Source organism: Stegostoma tigrinum, chromosome 17, assembly GCF_030684315.1.
Source record: "Stegostoma tigrinum isolate sSteTig4 chromosome 17, sSteTig4.hap1, whole genome shotgun sequence".
Taxonomy (NCBI): Eukaryota; Metazoa; Chordata; class Chondrichthyes; order Orectolobiformes; family Stegostomatidae; genus Stegostoma; species Stegostoma tigrinum.
In genome coordinates, this window is record NC_081370.1 from 46,904,324 (window position 1) to 46,922,796 (window position 18,473).

Consider the following 18,473-nt stretch of genomic DNA (forward strand, 5'->3'; position numbering starts at 1 on the left):
AAAGGAAATGGAGGTGCGGCTTGGGGTGGGAGGAAGGGATGGGTGAGAGGAAGAACAGGTTAGGGAAGCAGAGACAGGCTGGGCTGGTTGTGTGATGCAGTGGGGGGAGGGGACGAACTGGGCTGGTTTTGGGATGTGGTGGGGGTAGGGGAGATTTTGAAGCTTGTGAAGTCCACATTGACACCATTGGGCTGTGTGGAGCAAACAAGGGAGTCACGGAGAGAATGGTCAAATGGGTGGTGACCACTCTCTCCATGACTCCCTTGTTCGCTCCACACTGCCCTCCAACCCCACCACACCCGGCACCTTCCCCTGCAACCGCAGGAAATGCTGCACTTGCCCCCACACCTCCTCCCTCACCCCCATCCCAGGCCCCAAGATGACTTTCCATATTAAGCAGAGGTTCACCTGCACATCTGCCGATGTGGTATACTGTATCCATTGTACCTGGTGTGGCATCCTCTATATTGCGGAAACCAAGCGGAGGCTTGGGGACCGCTTTGCAGAACACCTCCGCTCTGTTCGCAATAAACAATTGCACCTCCCAGTCGCGAACCATTTCAACTCCCCCTCCCATTCTTTAGATGACATGTCCATCATGGGCCTCCTGCAGTGCCACAATGATGCCACCCGAAGGTTGCAGTAATAGCAACTCATATTCCGCTTGGGAACCCTGCAGCCCAATGGTATCAATGTGGACTTCATAAGCTTCAAAATCTCCCCTTCCCCCACCGCATCCCAAAACCAGCCCAGTTCATCCCCTCCCCCCACTGCATCACACAATCATCCCAGCTCTTCCCCTCCCCCTACTGCATCCCAAAACCAGCCCAGCCTGTCTCTGCCTCCCTACCCTGTTCTTCCTCTCACCCATCCCTTCCTCCCACCCCAAGCTGCACCTCCATTTCCTACCTACTAACCTCATCCCACCTCCTTGACCTGTCCGTCTTCCCTGGACTGAACTATCCCCTCCCTACCTCCCCACCTACACTCTCCTCTCCACCTATCTTCTTTTCTCTCCATCTTCGGCCCGCCTCCCCCTCTCTCCCTATTTATCCCAGAACCCTCTCCCCATCCCCCTCTCTGATGAAGGGTCTAGGCCTGAAACGTCAGCTCTTGTGCTCCTGAGATGCTGCTTAGCCTGCTGTGTTCATCCAGCTTCACACTTTATTATCTAAGGATGAAAGATATAGTTTAAGTCCCATATGAAAGTTGTTCAAATTGTACAAGCTCGGCAAAATTTACACATACCCAATTTCAATCCACTTGGATTGTTGGCCCATTTCTGAAAAGCATTGACATGTTTAAGAAGAAAAGCTTAACTCAGCGCCTTTTTTTTCCCTGAGTGTGGTGGATGCATGGCTGATATCTACAGTTGCTGCTAGTACAAATTTATCCTTTCATCGAAAGCAATGTAACAATTGGTACCTGACTTTAAGAATTTAAACACTTCTTGGAAATTAACAACAAAAAAAACTCCTTAACCTCAGAATCACAGTGTTACTGCATGGAAGAAGGTAGCTCAAACCACTGTACAATTGCATCAGGTCTATTATCGTAAACTTTATTCTAACCAGTACCTACGGGTTCAGAGATGTGCAGGCTCAGTCAAATATTCTGGTTGATCATGAGGTCGATTTATTCAATGTAGAAATGCACACTAAGTCATAGAAACATAATACATGGGGCACACTCGTCATTGTTATGGTTTATTAATGACATAAATCACTTAAATACTAATGAAGCTTTGCCTGAAATACATCTTACTGGCAGAGAACCTTCTCACGTGCACTCTGAAATAACTACTTAGACATTACAGTAGATCATGGTATTTGAGGAGAAATCGAGTTGAAATTGAATCAACTATTGATATTTTATGTCGTCATTTGAGTTAACATCAAGTTTTTTTACATAAGTAAATGTATATACACATATAAATGAGCTAAATAAAATTAAAACAACCATAATAATTGGACAGAATAAAACAGTAAACTTTGAGAATTTTGAGGTATATAATTTTTGCCATTTTACTGAGAGTGCCAGTTTAAAAGGTATAATTTAAAATAATGTTTGCGTACCTAGTTTCAATCTCCTGCCTTTTCCTTGTATCCCCGAGAACCATTTCTATCCAAATAACCAGCGAATGCCATCTTAAATGCTTCAATTGAACCTGCATCCCAGAAGTGCTTTCCATCCACTAACTACACTGTGAATGAAATATTTTCTCATATCTCTCTCGCTTTATTTTCACATCTCTTAAAATCCATGTTGTTTCATCTTTTTCCTTTTCCTAGTGGGAGCAGCTTCTCCCTAGCTATCATATTCCACCTGCTCATGATTTTGAACCCCTCTTTCAAATCTCCTCTCAGTCTTCTTCTCGGAGAGCAGTACCAACTTATTTTTTGATTTCTTGTGATTACATCATTCTAAACTTTCTAATCTTGACTTGCATCAGGCCTCAGCAGTACACAGGTAAGCATCTATTCACATTTCTAATCAAAACTAGTGAGAGGGCTTTCCATTATTGCTGGCTGTCAATGGAACTGACAGCTTGAAACATTCACCCTCCTACTTTATAGGCTCTGAAACTGAAATGAAAATTTTTAAAAGTATGGAAACTCATTTTCTATGTTTGAGCTGATGCTTTTTCTAAGTCTTTTCAATGCTATCAATGAGCAGCTGCAGCTTGTGATGATCTCAAACCATATAATGCCATGAAAGTTTCATTATAGATAACAAAGTATTCAGTTTTCAGCTGTTTCTAAAGAGACACCAGATTGAGCCATTACAGTGAAATAATGGTGCACACCAACTGCTTCACATTCAACTACAAAGGAATAATAGAGGTCTTGTTCTCCATTAGAACATTTAAGAATGGGGTCCATGGAGTTGGATCTTTTGTACTGGGTTAATGTGGTAGCTCATTTTCCCTGTCCAGTAAATCAAGTTTACAAATTAACTCCCAAGGCAGAATACACTCTACCTGTGTAAAAAAAATCGGAGAAAAATGTCTTACGACAGTTAGCTGTTGGATGTGGCTTGCATTTGCATACCAAGATGTTTCAGTCTTGACAGAGGTCAGACTCATTCTATAGTGTATTTTCCAATATATTTGAAAGTTCTCATTATCTGCTTAGTGTGATCCTGTCTTCCTGGTAAGAGGTTCTAAACCCTTTCAGGAGTTACTTTGGCAGCTACCAATCTATTAAACCGGCTTTTCTCTGCAATTTTCTTACATAAAAAGAAACCCAATCCTTCAAACACAGTTTAATTCTCCTGGGAGCTGATGGGACCCTGCAACTTCCTTTTAAATATTCCTGTAGTTGCATCCATGTTTCAAATTTAATAATATTTTAAAATTAAATATTGGAAAATCATGTTATCATATCATTATACAGCTCCTGTTATAATTTGCATGTGCCCTCTGGCATCAGCAGAAATCTCCATTTGTAATTCTCTAGCAGTTTTGCAGTGAGTCATAGATAGCCTCTTCATTATCAGTGCACGTTTCAATTAAGAAATTAGTGAAGGTATTCAAACTAAAAATGTGAGAGAGCATGTAAGACAGAATTTGGAAACTAGCAGTCAGCTATTGTCATGAAAGTTGTTCTCAGCATGTCTAGCTTTTTAAAAAGGCTTTATTCAATGCTGGGCTTTAAGAACAGTATTATTCGAGTACCAGTCTTTAGAGTAACTAAAGTAATCCAATCCCTGATAAGACATGTAGTTTAAAAAAGTCCAATGCTTATTGTGGCTTTAAATAAAATGAGCCATTGAAAGTAAATTAATCTCAGAAGTGATTATGTGATTTCATTGGCTGCAAAGTATGCTGGGACATCCAAAAGTTGTGAAATGTGCCAAGCAAATAAAAGCACTTTGTTTTCATTTTCAGACAAAAGTAGTTAAGGGAAGTTGAAGCAGAAATTCTTCATAAAAAGAAATGAATTTTGCAAATGGAGAAAAAATATTTTTGTAGGTGACCAATTTTTATCCCTGAAAGTTGCCACCCAGGTTGATAAGTGCTGTTCAGAAGGCTTACGGTGTGTTAGGTTTTATTGGTAGAGGAATTGAGCTCCGGAGCCATGATGCCATGTTGCAAATGTACAAAACGCTAGTGCGGCCTCACTTGGAATATTGCGTGCAGTTCTGGTCGCTCCATTACAGGAAGGATTTGGAAGCATTGGAAAAGGTGCAGAGCCAGGATGTTGTCTGGTCTGGAGTGAAGGCCCTATGAAGAAAAGCTGAGGGACTTGTGCCTGTTCTCATTGGAGAGAAGAAGGCTAAGAGGGGATTTAATAGAGACATACAAGATGATCAGAGGATTAGATAGGGTGGGCAATGAAAGTCTTTTTCCGAGGATGATGATGTCAGCTTGTATGAGGGCGCACAGCTACAAATTGAGGGGTGATAGATTTAAGACAGATGTCAGACGCAGGTTCTTTGCTCAGAGAGTGGTAAGGGCTTGGAACACCCTGCCTGCCAATGTAGTTAACTCAGCCACATTAGGGGCATTTAAACAGTCCTTGGATAAGCATATGGATGGTGATGGGATAGTGTAGGCGGATGGGCTTAGATTAGTTCACAGGTCGGCGCAACATCGAGTGCCGAAGGGCCTGTTCTGCGCTGTATTGTTCTATGTTCTAAATTTAACAGGGCTCAGGGTGAAAGCAGTGGAATGGGATGAAATACAATGGGAAGATTACTCATGGAGCTCTCTACTTGATTTCACACTATTAGTTGAATGCCAGAAATGAGACTTAGTAGTTAAATGTGCCATGATAATTCCAAGTCACACACTATAGAATTAGCAGTCAAAGGTAGATTTCAACAGCACAAGAGCAGGGTTTTTAAAGCATTAAATCACATGACGAGCTATTCAAGCAGCCATTATAATTCACGTCATTTGAAGTTTTGGTATAAGAATAAGTTAAATCATTTGGAAACTTGAGAAGATCCAAAATATCATTAATCTTTTATTCAACACCATGTATTTCTATCACGATGACAGCGAGGTACCCCATAATGCCATCAAAGCATTTCTGTGTCTAAAATTGATTATTTTAGGATTGGGAAATGTGAGACAACCTATTTACTTATGAAGCAGTAAGTCCCAAATATGAATTGACAAGCCTATTTTCAACCAGACCAGAGACAAAAAAAATTGCAATCGTTATAATTCTCATTGTATATGTGTCTAGACATAAAGGTTAATACTTGATTGACTGCATTAAGCACCACACACCACGTTTATGTTATGAAGACATTCATTAAGACTCGGAAGGAGAATAAAATATAATCTTATGTGAGACAGAGCTAAGGCTAAGTCCTCCCAACAGTCTTTGAGGTAATGTAGAGCCTATTCTTAAAACCTGCAACTACTTACAGAGGTATAATAAACTAATATCTTGAATTTTTTTTCTATTAAATTCTTCTCATTTGACCAGAAAGTATTTACTTTTGTATTCACAACATTTATATCCTAAAAGGATTCTGACACTTTGAAGACATGAATAGCAGCGCAAATAACACTAATCTGCTCTCTAACTGCAGAAATAACATCAGAAATATAAGAGTTCAAAAACCATTGATACTGGTGCAGGGAGTCTGGCATTGGCATTTCTGACAACTAGTGCATATCTTTTTTCATCATGTCAACAAAATAAAGGGCAATACTTACATTCTAGTTATTTGCTGAAAATTTGGTGAGGTTCCCTGTGGGTAATAATATTTTATCAAGGCACTAGTGAAGGGTTTTAAACATTTTAATGTTATCTTTTGATGCCTGTTTTTGAGGAAGGCTGAAAGAATGAATTTGAAATGCTGTATTACTTGGCAAAATAGCATAGAACTGTCAGCTTATTATCCAGGATGTTTCAAAAGATAAGTTGCATGTCAGCAAGATTGAATGGAGCTTTGGTAAACAACTAGACCCTTGTAAGCAAAAGACCCAGAGGAGCTGATAAGAGACAATGTTAACAATTTGCTGATATAAGAAACAAGATCTGATGAGCTGCTAAGAAATTCTCAAGTGTTAGCAGCGAAGGCAAACAAAATGTGATATGTTCTGCTGCAAATTTGAAGGAGAACTAATAATACAGTTCATTCTGTGAGAGTTTTCAGAAGAATCATTGTAGTAAGATCATGTATCACTCCTGTAAATGACCATTAAAATGATTATAGCTGTATAGGTATATACAAGAGATGGTAAGAGAGGATATTTTTGTGGAGACCTACAGTTAAGTTCCGTATGACCTGACATCACTATGACAAAGCTTCTTATGCACAGATTCAATGCTTATTCCTTGAGTCAAGTCATATATAATGCTCTAGTGTTGTAAATTTATTATTTTCTTCTTCATGAATCCAAGTGAAACAGTTTCTGGGTCCTCTCAATTTTACTCCTGAATTAGCTGTTCAAGGTACTAACCCATGCCATTGGGGTACACATCACAAAGTAATGGTATACTTCTTGTTATTCAGCTATAAGTGATTTTAACTGCCTTCTTTGTATCCTCTCATGAGCGGAGGTCACCATGAACATCCATGTGTTCTGTTACTTGATGATGCTTTTGGACCTTGTGTGCTTGGCCCATTTTTGACCTTCCTTTGGGCGCATTGCATGTCCTGAGTTTGGCATGCCTCCACCTGAGCTGGCTGGCTGCAATGTTTTCCCAAGAGAGGTGGTCTACAATTTGTGTGGCTCTTCTTTAAGGTATCAATGTATCATTTGTGCCAACCACCTGGATGTTGTTTGCTGTGAGACAGTTCCCTATTGAAGGCCTTCTTTGGGATCGTGCAGTAATTCATTCAACATCAATAGTCTGCCTAATTAAGTTGAATTATAGAATCACAGACTTGTTAGGGTGCAGAAAGAAGCCATTGACCTATCATGCCTGTACTAGCTCCATTACCCAGACTACCTTTATTACCTTGTGCCAATCACCTGCCTTTTGCCCCATGTCTCTGCATATCATTACTATTTAAAAAAACCAATGCCGTCTTGAATACTTCAATTGAACCTGCTTCCACCAAATTTCCAGGCATTTCATTCCAAAACCATACCAACTGTGTGAAAAGGATATTTCTTAAATCACCATTGATTCATTTGCAGATCACTCTAAATCTATGCCCTCTTACTTTTGTTTCTTTTCACAGAAACAGGTACTCTTTCTCTGCGCTATCCAACCTGCTCATGATTTTGCAATCAGATCTCCCCTTAGCCTTCTGATTTCCAAGGAGAGCAGTCTCAACTTCTTCAATCTATCCTCATAGCTGATATTTCTCAAACCTGGAACCATTCCGTTAAATTGTTTCTGCACTCTCTCAGAAGTATCTGCATTTTTCCAATAGGGTGCACCCTAATCATTGATCACAATACTCCAGCTGAGGTTTGAACAAGGGCCTTACACAAATTCAACATTACCTCCTTGCTCTTGTACTCTAAGGTCTTATTAATAATGCTGAGAACGCTGTATGTTTTATTTACTGGTCTCTCCTGCTTTCTGCTATCTTCTACGATGGCAACAGGCCCAAAGTTGTAGGAAAAGACCTCATACCTTGCCAGTACTACTATTCCATATTATGAGAACTGTTTATGCATTGATTCAGTAATTGGTTCTGTCTATGGCAGATACCGTGACCATGTCATGAAGCCTCATGGTATCGGTATTAAGCATTATGAATCAGGATGATATTGCAGAGAAAGCATCTTTTTTATCTCAAATCAAAGAACTAGATTAATTCTTCAGCCTTGAGTTTTGACCACAATGAAATCATGTGTTTGTGTGAGAAACTGTCTGGATAAAATAGTTATGAGCTTAATGCTTGAAAATATCCACAATATTTCCATTAATCTACAATCTTTCAGATTTTAAGAAAAAGAATCCTATGTAATTTAAAATTTGATAGATGTCTGATCTCAATCTTGATTTTCTTTATTATTTTATGTTAACAAACTTGGATTAAAATACTAAATGAAGTTGATTGAGCATGAATTTTCAGTTTAAAATATTCTGAGCCTACTTGTGGTCATTGAAAATAACACAGAATTTCATGTTAGATCGAATATCGAAAGGCTATTGCATTTTTTACATGAAGCCCAGGGATTGGGATATGGAAGGATTTGTGTTGACAAAGAAGCATACATAAGGTCTAGGTGACTGAAAACAGACAAAGCTTTGGAAGAATACCAGGAAAGTCGCATCAATCTGAAATGAGGAATTAAGAGGGCTAAAGGGGTCATGAAATATCTTTGGCAAACAGAGTTAAGGATAATTCCAATGCTTTTTATTCATACATTAGGAGCAAGAGGGTAACTAAAGAAAGGGTTGGCTCACTCAAGGACAAAGGAGAGAAGTTATGCGAGGAGTCAGAGAAAATGAGTGAGATTCTTAATGAGTACTTTGCGTTGGCATTGACTCAGGGGAGGGACATGAAGGATGTTGAGGTTAGGGATAGATGTTTGATTACTCTAGGTCAAGTCAGCATGGGGGTGGGGGGAAAGTGTTATGTATTCTAAAAGACACTAGGGTGGACAAGTGCCCAGGTCTGGATGGGATCTATCCCAGGTTACTGAGGGAAGTGAGAGAGGAAATAGCTGGGCTTAGCAGATATCTTCGCAGCATTCTTGAGCAAGGGTGAGATCCCGTAGGCCTGGAAAATTGCTAATGTTTTCCCTCTTGTTTAGGAAGTGTAACAAGGGTAACCCAGGTAATTATGGACCGGTGAGCCTGACATCAGTGGTGGGGAAGCTGCTGGAGAAGATACTGAGGTACAGGATCTATTTACATTTGGAAGAAAATAGGCTTATTAGTGATAGGGAGCATGGTTTTGTACAGGGAAGGTCATGTCATACCAACTTGATAAACTTCTTTGAGGAAGTGACAAAGTTTTAGATGAGGGAAGGGCTGTAGATGTCATATACATGGTCTTCAGTAAGCCAATTGATACAGTTAACCATGGTAGGCTGCTAGAGAAAGTGAAGTCGCATGGGGTCCAGGGTCTACTAGCTAGAAGGGATGGATGGAGGGCTGGCTAGGCAACAAGAGACAGAGAGTTGTAGCGGAAGGGAGTTTCGCAAAATGGAGAGCTGTGACCAGTGGTGTTCCACAGGGATCTTATGTTGGGACCACTGTTGTTTGTGATATACATAAATGATCTGGAGGAAAATATATAGTCGGTCTGATTAGCAAGTTTGCAGATGACACTAAGGTTGGTGGAAAGCAGATAGTGAAGGGGGCTGTTGGAGAATGCAGCAGAATGTAGATAGATTGCAGAGTTGGGTGGAGAAATGGCAGATGGAGTTCAATCCAGGCAAACGCATTTAGAAGATCCAATTCAAGAGCGAACTATGTGGTCAATGGAAAAGTCCTGGGGAAAATTGAAACACACAGAGATCTGGGTGTTCAGGTCCATTATACACTGAAGGCAGGAACATAGATCGATAGAGTGGTCAAGAAGACATACGGCATGTTTTCATTCATATGACGGGGTATTGAGCACAAGAGTGGGCAGGCCATGTTACAGTTGTACAGGACTTTGGTTCGACCACATTTGGGATACTGTGTACAATTGTGGTCACCACATCACAATGTGAATGCTTTGGAGAGGGTGCAGAAGAGATTCACCAGGATGTTGCCTGGTCTGGAGGGCACCAGCTATGAAGAGAGGATGTGTAGCTTAGGATTATTAGCATTAGAAAGATGGAAGTTGAGGGGACACCTGATTAAGGTCTACAAAATCATGAGGGGTATAGACAGGGTGGATAGCAAGAAGCTTTTCCCAGAGTGGGGGATTCAGTTACTAGGGTCCATGATTTCATGGTGAGAGGGGAAAAGTTTCAGGGAGATTTGTGTGGAAAGTTCTTTACGCAAAGGGTGATGGGTGCCTGGAACGCGTAGCCAGCAGACATGGTAGGGGCAGGCACGATAGCATCGTTTAAGATGTATCTATTCAGATACATGAATGGGCAGGGAACAGAAGGATACAGAACTTGGAAAATAGGTGACAAATTTAGATAGAAGATCTGGATCGGCACAGGCTTGGAGGGCTGAAGGGCCTGTTTCTGTGCTGTCATTTTCTTTGTTCTTTGTTTGTTTGTTCTTAAATCTTAGCACAGCCTCTCCCATTCATAGAAATCTCACTTCCTATCCCTAAATACCTTCTCTTGCTAAACTGGCTACATCACATCACTGCTCTTAGTCATTTTTATCACCCCACCTCTTTGCTCTCTGAACATGTTCACCTCCCCAAGTATCCACCCAGTGCTGCTGCTGACAGCACTGAAGGGACTGCAGGCATTGAGTGAAAATACGAGCTTCAGTCAATCACAAAGGCCTGTTTTTTTTTGTCCCCTGCCAAAGGAGCGAGCACAAAATGCAAGTGACAAGTGGAGGACTGGAGGTGGCCTGTGACAACTCACATAGCCTACAGATTTAGGACAGGATGTCATAGAGATTAGTGATACATCTGTGTCCCTCTGATTCAGGGGCTCAAACACAGAGCTCATAAATATTTTAAAAGAACTTGTTCTGAGATTTTATTACACACCTCTGGATCAGGTGAATCTGGGCCTCTTCACTTCGAGCTAGGTACACTATCACTGCCTCACAGCAACCCCTAAAGAAGCTCACAGCTGTGATGCCACCATTATTTCGTTCATGACCAAACAATGAGAAACGCAATAGAAGTGGGGATCTGGTGACTTTGCTGGAAGCTGCAGCTACCGTACCAAACAGCAGAAGCAGCCGAAATCATACATTTATGTAATAGTAATTCACCAGCAGTGTTCTCATTCAGCTGATAACCATGTGCAGAAAAAACTGTTTTGTACAAAGTGTGCGTGGATGCAGAGCGTTGTACGAGAAACCCAAATTTGGTGATTGTCAAAATCACTACCTCCTCACAACTAATTCAGAACCAAATTGTTTGAGTTCAAGGATTTCCTCACGTGTGGAGTAAAAGCTGCTGGAGATGATTGACGTGCTGAGGACGAATTTCCTTCTATGATTGTACTATCACGCCATACACACCACTGTGTATGCAGTGCAAATATTTGCACTTTATTGAATCCAGTTAAGCAATCAGTGAATTCCCATTGATGTTTTACAAATCATAATTGCACACAAGCAGGCATTGGTGGCAGGGACAGCTGTGAAGTATCTATTATTTGAGTCAACCATTGGTACGGCACTGTCATAAAATATCAAAAGCTCAATGGAAGCTTATAAGTTTATCAAAATCAGATCAAAATATTGTTACTTGGCTGTTAATGCAGTTCTGAGGAAGGTTCTCTTGATCCAAATGTTAACTCTGGTTTCTCTCCATAAATGCTGTCAATCAAAAACTGTTGAGTTTTCCCAGTTTTCCCAGCCATTTCTGTTATTCTTTGTGATTTACATTATCCACAGTTTCTTACGGTTTTTACAAAATATTGTTACTGGGCTGTTGATGCACCTCTGTCCATGTGGGACCCACTCAGCCCCGAAAGGGAGGCCAGTGCTATTTCAAGCGCTGCTTAACTGGAAACAAGTGCTGAATGCTAATTTCATTGGGGAAAAGGAGAGTGATGCATGTTAAGGGGCAACTTTAGGAGATAGGACAGATGTGCCAGGCTGTCCCCATAATAATGGAAAGCTTTGGGCAATCCAACTCTACCAGTTGTGAGTTGGTTTTGTATTTATTTGTGAACACATTGACCATGGAGATTATGGTTATCTTTGTCAGTTTTGGTAATAATGGTCTAATAATCACTTACTTGTTAGAGACAACTCTGTGGATTAGTCTATTTATAGCATAAAACACATTATAAGTTGTGAAGTACACATTATAGCAAACTAACTGAATCCTACATGAGTGTTTTATACAGATCCAAAGCAGTGTACATGCCAGGCAGAGCCATGTTATTGTACACCCACAGCATTGGGGTTTCTTAAAGTTGAACTCACTTAAAGGCAAAGTATGCATACCACAGCCTCCATGGAGTTTCATTCATAGCTCTGAAATGAGTCTATTGAGTCATCAACATTAATGCAGGAGATGCCTCTCATTTCAAGTAGCTTAAAAGAAGTTTTACTCATGGTTTTGTAACAAGACTGATCTTTATTGAGGTGCCGTCCAAAAGCATGGTCAGGATAAAATGGTGCTGGTGCAGCAGAGCAAAAATGGCTAAAGGTGAAATGCCAATGAGGACTTCTTTAAAAGACTTCTGTTCCTTACACATTACCAAATCCCAAGTGCTTGATATGATGTTTCCCCTCTTAATGGGCAAGCCTGCTCCTCAATAGGTCCTGGTGAATTAATCTTTAACAGGATTCCTAGGGACTGCAAGTTCTAGAATCCCAGATCAAAAACAGAAGACTGTGGTGATGTGAGGAATGTACCTCTTCTTCTATTGAAGCCTATACCATATGAAAGCTGTGGAGTCACAAATTAAACATTTGTGATTTAAATAGTAATTTAATTGAACAGATCTTGAGTTTTGTTGAGCAAAAGCTATATTTTGTTGAAGCTTTTCATCTTGTACTCATCAGCACAATTTGGCAAGAATACATTCAAGGAGAAAACCAACATGTATACAACATGAGAGAAGAGTACTGAGAAGCTGGCAGGTGAACTCTGATTAGCAGAAGCATTGCCATGTAGAATATACTCATTAGTGCTAAAAGACAATTATGGAGCAGATTCTAAAATTTTAAATCAATAAGATTGACTCAGGCTGCCCTGAATAGTGAACCAATGGCTGGCAATTATTTTGTTCTGTTGAACTGAGTGCAGTGTATACACATGCTAATTCAGTCTTAAAAGAACAGTAATATTTGTAACTTCCAGTATATACATATATGCCATACTGTGAACCTGAATAAGACTTTGAAACTGTTATCAATGTAACTCCTCACATGTTCAAGATTATCCAGCAAATATGCACTCTGCATTGCAGAATCTCATCTAATATAATACAGTGTGATAATAAAATGTGAGGCTGGATGAACACAGCAGGCCAAGCAGCATCCCAGGAGCACAAAAGCTGACGTTTCGGGCCTAGACCCTTCATCAGAGAGGGGGATGGGGAGAGGGAACTGGAATAAATAGGGAGAGAGGGGGAGGCGGACCGAAGACGGAGAGTAAAGAAGATAGGTGGGGAGAGTATAGGTGGGGAGGTAGGGAAGGGATAGGTCAGTCCAGGGAAGACGGACAGGTCAAGGAGGTGGGATGAGGTTAGTAGGTAGATGGGGGTGCGGCTTGGGGTGGGAGGAAGGGATGGGTGAGAGGAAGAACCGGTTAGGGAGGCAGAGACAGGTTGGACTGGTTTTGGGATGCAGTGGGTGGGGGGGGGGAAGAGCTGGGCTGGTTGTGTGGTGCAGTGGGGGGAGGGGACGAACTGGGCTGGTTTAGGGATGCAGTTGGGGAAGGGGAGATCTTGAAACTGGTGAAGTCCACATTGATACCATTAGGCTGCAGGGTTCCCAGGCGGAATATGAGTTGCAGCCTCACATTTTATTATCTAGGAAACAGCAACTCATATTCCGCCTGGGAACCTTGCAGCCTAATGGTATCAATGTGGACTTCACCAGTTTCAAGATCCCATCTACCTACTAACCTCATCCCACCTCCTTGACCTGTCCGTCTTCCCTGGACTGACCTATCCCCTCCCTACCTCCCCACCTATACTCTCCCCACCTATCTTCTTTACTCTCCATCTTCGGTCCGCCTCCCCCTCTCTCCCTATTTATTCCAGTTCCCTCTCCCCATCCCCCTCTCTGATGAAGGGTCTAGGCCCGAAACGTCAGCTTTTGTGCTCCTGGGATGCTGCTTGGCCTGCTGTGTTCATCCAGCCTCACATTTTATTATCTTGGAATTCTCCAGCATCTGCAGTTCCCATTATCTCTAATACATTGTGATGTTAGTTTTGCAACTGTGAGTTAGCTGAGTATGATCATTACCTTGCTTGTTGCAAACAGCCAAAGGGTCGTGCTGTTTGATACAATTCACCAGACTGGCACTGAACTTCATATACTTCATCACTCATTTGTCTGAAAGGTAAAATATCTTTTCACCTTGACAGCAGCATCTGTTAGTTGAAAACACTAATCATGTTGCTAATAGTATAGCACTAGTGTGGAACACATAGCTTCACATGTGGCTCACACTTTTGAGATATCTTACCTTAGGTTTGCACATTGATAAATTGTTTGAATTTGATTACTAAGTTTTCAAAAAGGCCAAGCTTATAGCTATGGAAATGTAGGAATCCCAATGTAGGTAGCCTGTGGTAAACAGTTGTAGAGAGCGCTCTGTTGATTACTCAAATAGCTCATTGAGGAGAGGGAGTCCATTTGACTGCTCTATTTCAAACATGAACTTAAGTGCAAGATGGAAACATGTAAAGATATTCTTGCCATTCAGCTATGGATTCAGATTGAACAAATGTATAATCAACATACCAGAAAAATAAAAGGAGGTTTGGTGTAATTCTGGCAAAGACATGTGTCTTATGGAATCTAGCAAAAATATTTGTAACAATGGCCTGGCAACACCATCTATTTGCATAATTCTAATTTACTAAGGCCATAATCACTATGCAGATGTGTATTGATTGCTGATTGATGGGAAAGATTGTTAATGTAATGTAAATGGGAATAAGAGGAGGTTAGTAGTGAATGATTATAATTTTGTTCTCTCTAATCTGACAAACTAGTTGAACATTTGAGCCATGACAGCATCCTTTCCAAGCCTGGTGTCTGGCCTGGTGGTTGCTGCCCATCTTTATATTCCTGTTCATCCTCTTTTTCCTCCTCTTCTTCAAAGTGTTCATCAAGGCCTGATGGATGCCTTGATCATTTCCACATCTAATCCTCTCCGCTTTTTGATGAAGTGCAAGTGACACTTGAGCTGTCTTCAGTGCAAGGGAAAGAGCTAGAGACAAAATACTTAAGGGAAACATGGCTTTGATGATGCTGGACAATGTGTGACCACCAGATCCAACAGGATGGAATTCCTATCAAAGGGCATTGCAGATGCTGGCCACTACCTGGTAAGCATTACTCTTTAGGCAGATAAAGAAAGCTGAGCCTTTGTCCCGAGACCCCCTCACATGGATAATGGCACCTTCAATATTTGTACCTCTATTATTCCACACTACTGTGTTGTGCAGCTTCAATTTGCACTCTTCCTCACAATACCTTTCTCTATAATAGCAGAATACTTTGGCCAGACAGTATGATTGTCTTCCTCATTTGGAACTCTCTAAAATGTCTTTGGGTCCATTGAAGTCGCCTGTTTCAAAACCTTGATCATTATCATAAAGCTATGTCCTCCCAAGAAACTCTGAGAGAGTGTTCTGACAAATCAACTGGAAGCACTGAGTCTTTACGGGTATTGGAGAATCTGAATATTAAACAGCTTCATGTGGCATCACTTATTTGCACCTCTTTTTCATTGGTGAGTTTTACAAGCCCCAGAAATGTATACTGTTCATATTCGTTTTTGATTCAATTCAAAACCATCTCCATACCATCTGCTAGCAATGTTAACACCTGTGCTAATTACTGGACACCAGAATGTTAATCCTGCTTCCAGCAGGCAGCAAATCATGCACCTGTCAAATATGGATATTTAAAAGTATATTGGCTCACACTTGAAATTTCGTCATTTTTACTTCTCACCAAAGTGCAATTCAGTCAGTGTCCATATGTGGTAAGACCCAGACAACATTCATGTCAATAAATGGCAAGTAGAATTTGACCCATATAAGTAGTACACAATGATTATTTCCAACTAAAGTGAATCTAGCCATCTTCCCTTGATGTTCAAAGACATTGCTATCACTGAATCCACCACTATCAACACATTGGGGGTGAGAGTTGATCACAAACTGAACTGCATAGGCATAGACATAAGAATGCAGTTGCTGCAAGAAGAGGTCAGAGACTAGGAATTATGTAGCAAGTAACTCATTTACTAACTTTGCAAAACCTGTCCACCATTGACAAGGCACAAGTCAGGATTGTGATTGTGATGGATGGTGTCACTTTTTTGGATGAGTCCAGTTCCAACAACAATCAAGAAGTTTGACACAATCCAAGGCAAAGCAATGTATTTGATTCGCATCCCATTGGCCACAATTGCATTCACTTCCACCACCAGTGCTACACAGTGGGAGGAATGAGTACCATCAACAAGAGGCACTTGCTGCAATTCACCAAGGTTCTTTTCACAGATCTTTCAAACCCATGAAATCTGTACCCTTAATTGCCAAGGGCAAGAATTACATTGAAATACCAGCACCTGGAAATTTTTCTCCAAGTTACACACTATCCTGGCATGAAACTATATTGCAACTCGTTCACTTGCAATGGGTTCCCATCCTGGATTTCCCTCCCCATTGGAAACATGGGTGTATCTGCACCAGATGAATTGCATATGTTCCAGAAGGCAGTTCATCATCAACCTCTCAAGGGTAGGGTATAAAAGTTGTCCCAGCCAGCAAACCAATGTCTTGAGAAAGAATGAAGCAAAACTATTTGTGTTGATTAAAGTTCTATGCATAAAAGATACGTGTTTTCAGGAGCAAAATTTTAACAAAATAAATCATAGCAAGAGAATGTTTTTAAGTGTGTTCAAAATTGGGATTGAATAGAAGTGTGGATTATGTTTGTAGCATTTCCCTTGCAAATTTCAGCACAAAGGAATATTCCTAATTCTGTAATCTCCCTCTACCAACCACAGTCTTATTGCATGGTAATTTGAGCAATGTTTCTTCCTTCCTCGAACAGTTCATTTAACTTGATTATTTCATGGATTATGTTTTGTGATATGTAAATTTGGCAAAAGAAATCCATGAAAGCCAGGATGAATTATTTGATCTCAAAAACAGTTGCCAGAAGGACGACATTGTGAACAAGGGTAAGTGAAAAGGTTGGAACAGCAATTAATTGATGAATGATTGCATTTATAAATAACTTAAAAGGAACAAGTTTTCAGCCAAATGTGACACATTTTTTGAATATGTCGTCCTCACATTCATTATTGAATTACCATACCATTAACTAAAGCCCATAAAACCACACAGACATCTCATCAATGGACAAATCTGAAAAACAACTGATTACATTTGTAACGCAATGTGGAGCTGGAGGAACACAGCAGGACAGGCAGCATCAGAGAAGCAGTAAAGCTGATGTTCTGGGTCTTCAGAAAAAAGAGGAAGGGTCCCAATCTGAAACATCAGCTTTCCTGTGCCTCTGATACTGCCTGGCCTGCTGTGTTCCTTCAGCTCCACGCTGTGTTATCTCTGGTTCCAGCACTGGCAGTTCTTACTATCTCTGATTATATTTGTAGCTGCCACACAGGGCAAAATGTAATCCAAATCAAGTGAACCACATGCAAATTAGGTTGTCAATAGGAATTACAAATCTGAATTGGCCAATAAACTGTAGTACAAAATGCCTCAAAAGGTAAAGATTACATATTTTATAAATATAACTAAAATCTTTTTGGGAATTCATCTGAACATTCAACTCACTCATAATGTAACACGACGTTCTATTTATCAACATAGTATGAAAACTTTCTTAACATTTTGATCATCCTAAATGATCAGTAGTATAAGTCTAATGAGCATTTAGTAGGTGTTTGATGTGTTTAGCACTCCTGGGAACTTATTTTTTGTACCCTTGTTTCTATTGAAGAGCCATTGAATTTGGTAATAGCATTTTACTGGAAAGTTTCCAACTACTGCTATCTGTTTGATCTCTACCTATATGATGTTTTACTTCTTTTGTTTCAAGCATTAACTTCTCTGTAATAAGAACAGAAAATGTTGGGGAAACTCAGCAGGTCTGTCAGAGAGAGAAACAGAACTAATGTTTCACGTTCAATGATTCTTCTTTGGAACAGATGATGTTCCAGTGCTTTGGTTTCAAAGTATATTCATTGGATGCAAACATTAACTTTCCAACTCTCTGTTTTGTTTCAGATTTCCAGAATTCACAGTGTTTTGCCTTCAATTAACTTCCCTCTACATTGATCTTCCTCTTACTGACCTTTGGATCTGTTCAAGACTTGCTGAAACAAAAAGCTGGATATCTGACATTAAATGGGTAAAAACACAAGCCAAGCTATGAGCAGCAATGTGGAACAAAAAGAGTGTTTACTCCACCCAGACTGAGTAACCTGCAGTGTAACCCTAGCTGGTCCAGTTTTTGTTAAATCATTATTAGTTTTCTACCCAGTCTGCTTAATGCTCAATATATCAACAATGCTAATCGCCAACTTTAGCGATAAATAAAAGATGGTGGCTGTCTAATTCTATTGGCATTGTTATTTCCTTCATTGGTGCGATGAAGGACGTATCTTCTTCATGTTTTGCTCTGTTTCATATTACAAAAGAACAATGATCTACCTTCCCGAAAAAAAGGATAAAAGAACATTTCTATCAGTGGAAGTCAGCAAGCGTGTCAGCTACCTTGTGGTATGTT

At 40.4% G+C, this 18,473-nt stretch overlaps 1 long non-coding RNA gene across 1 annotated transcript in view; it reads left to right on the forward strand.

The window, feature by feature from the left end:
• Positions 1–18,251, forward strand: part of LOC125459111 (uncharacterized) — a 127,076-nt gene extending 108,825 nt beyond the window's left edge. Inside the window, exon 4 of the long non-coding RNA XR_007248964.1 lies at positions 17,972–18,251. This is a non-coding gene — a long non-coding RNA (uncharacterized LOC125459111). The remainder of the gene's footprint in view (positions 1–17,971) is intronic.
• The last annotated feature ends 222 nt before the right edge of the window (positions 18,252–18,473 follow it).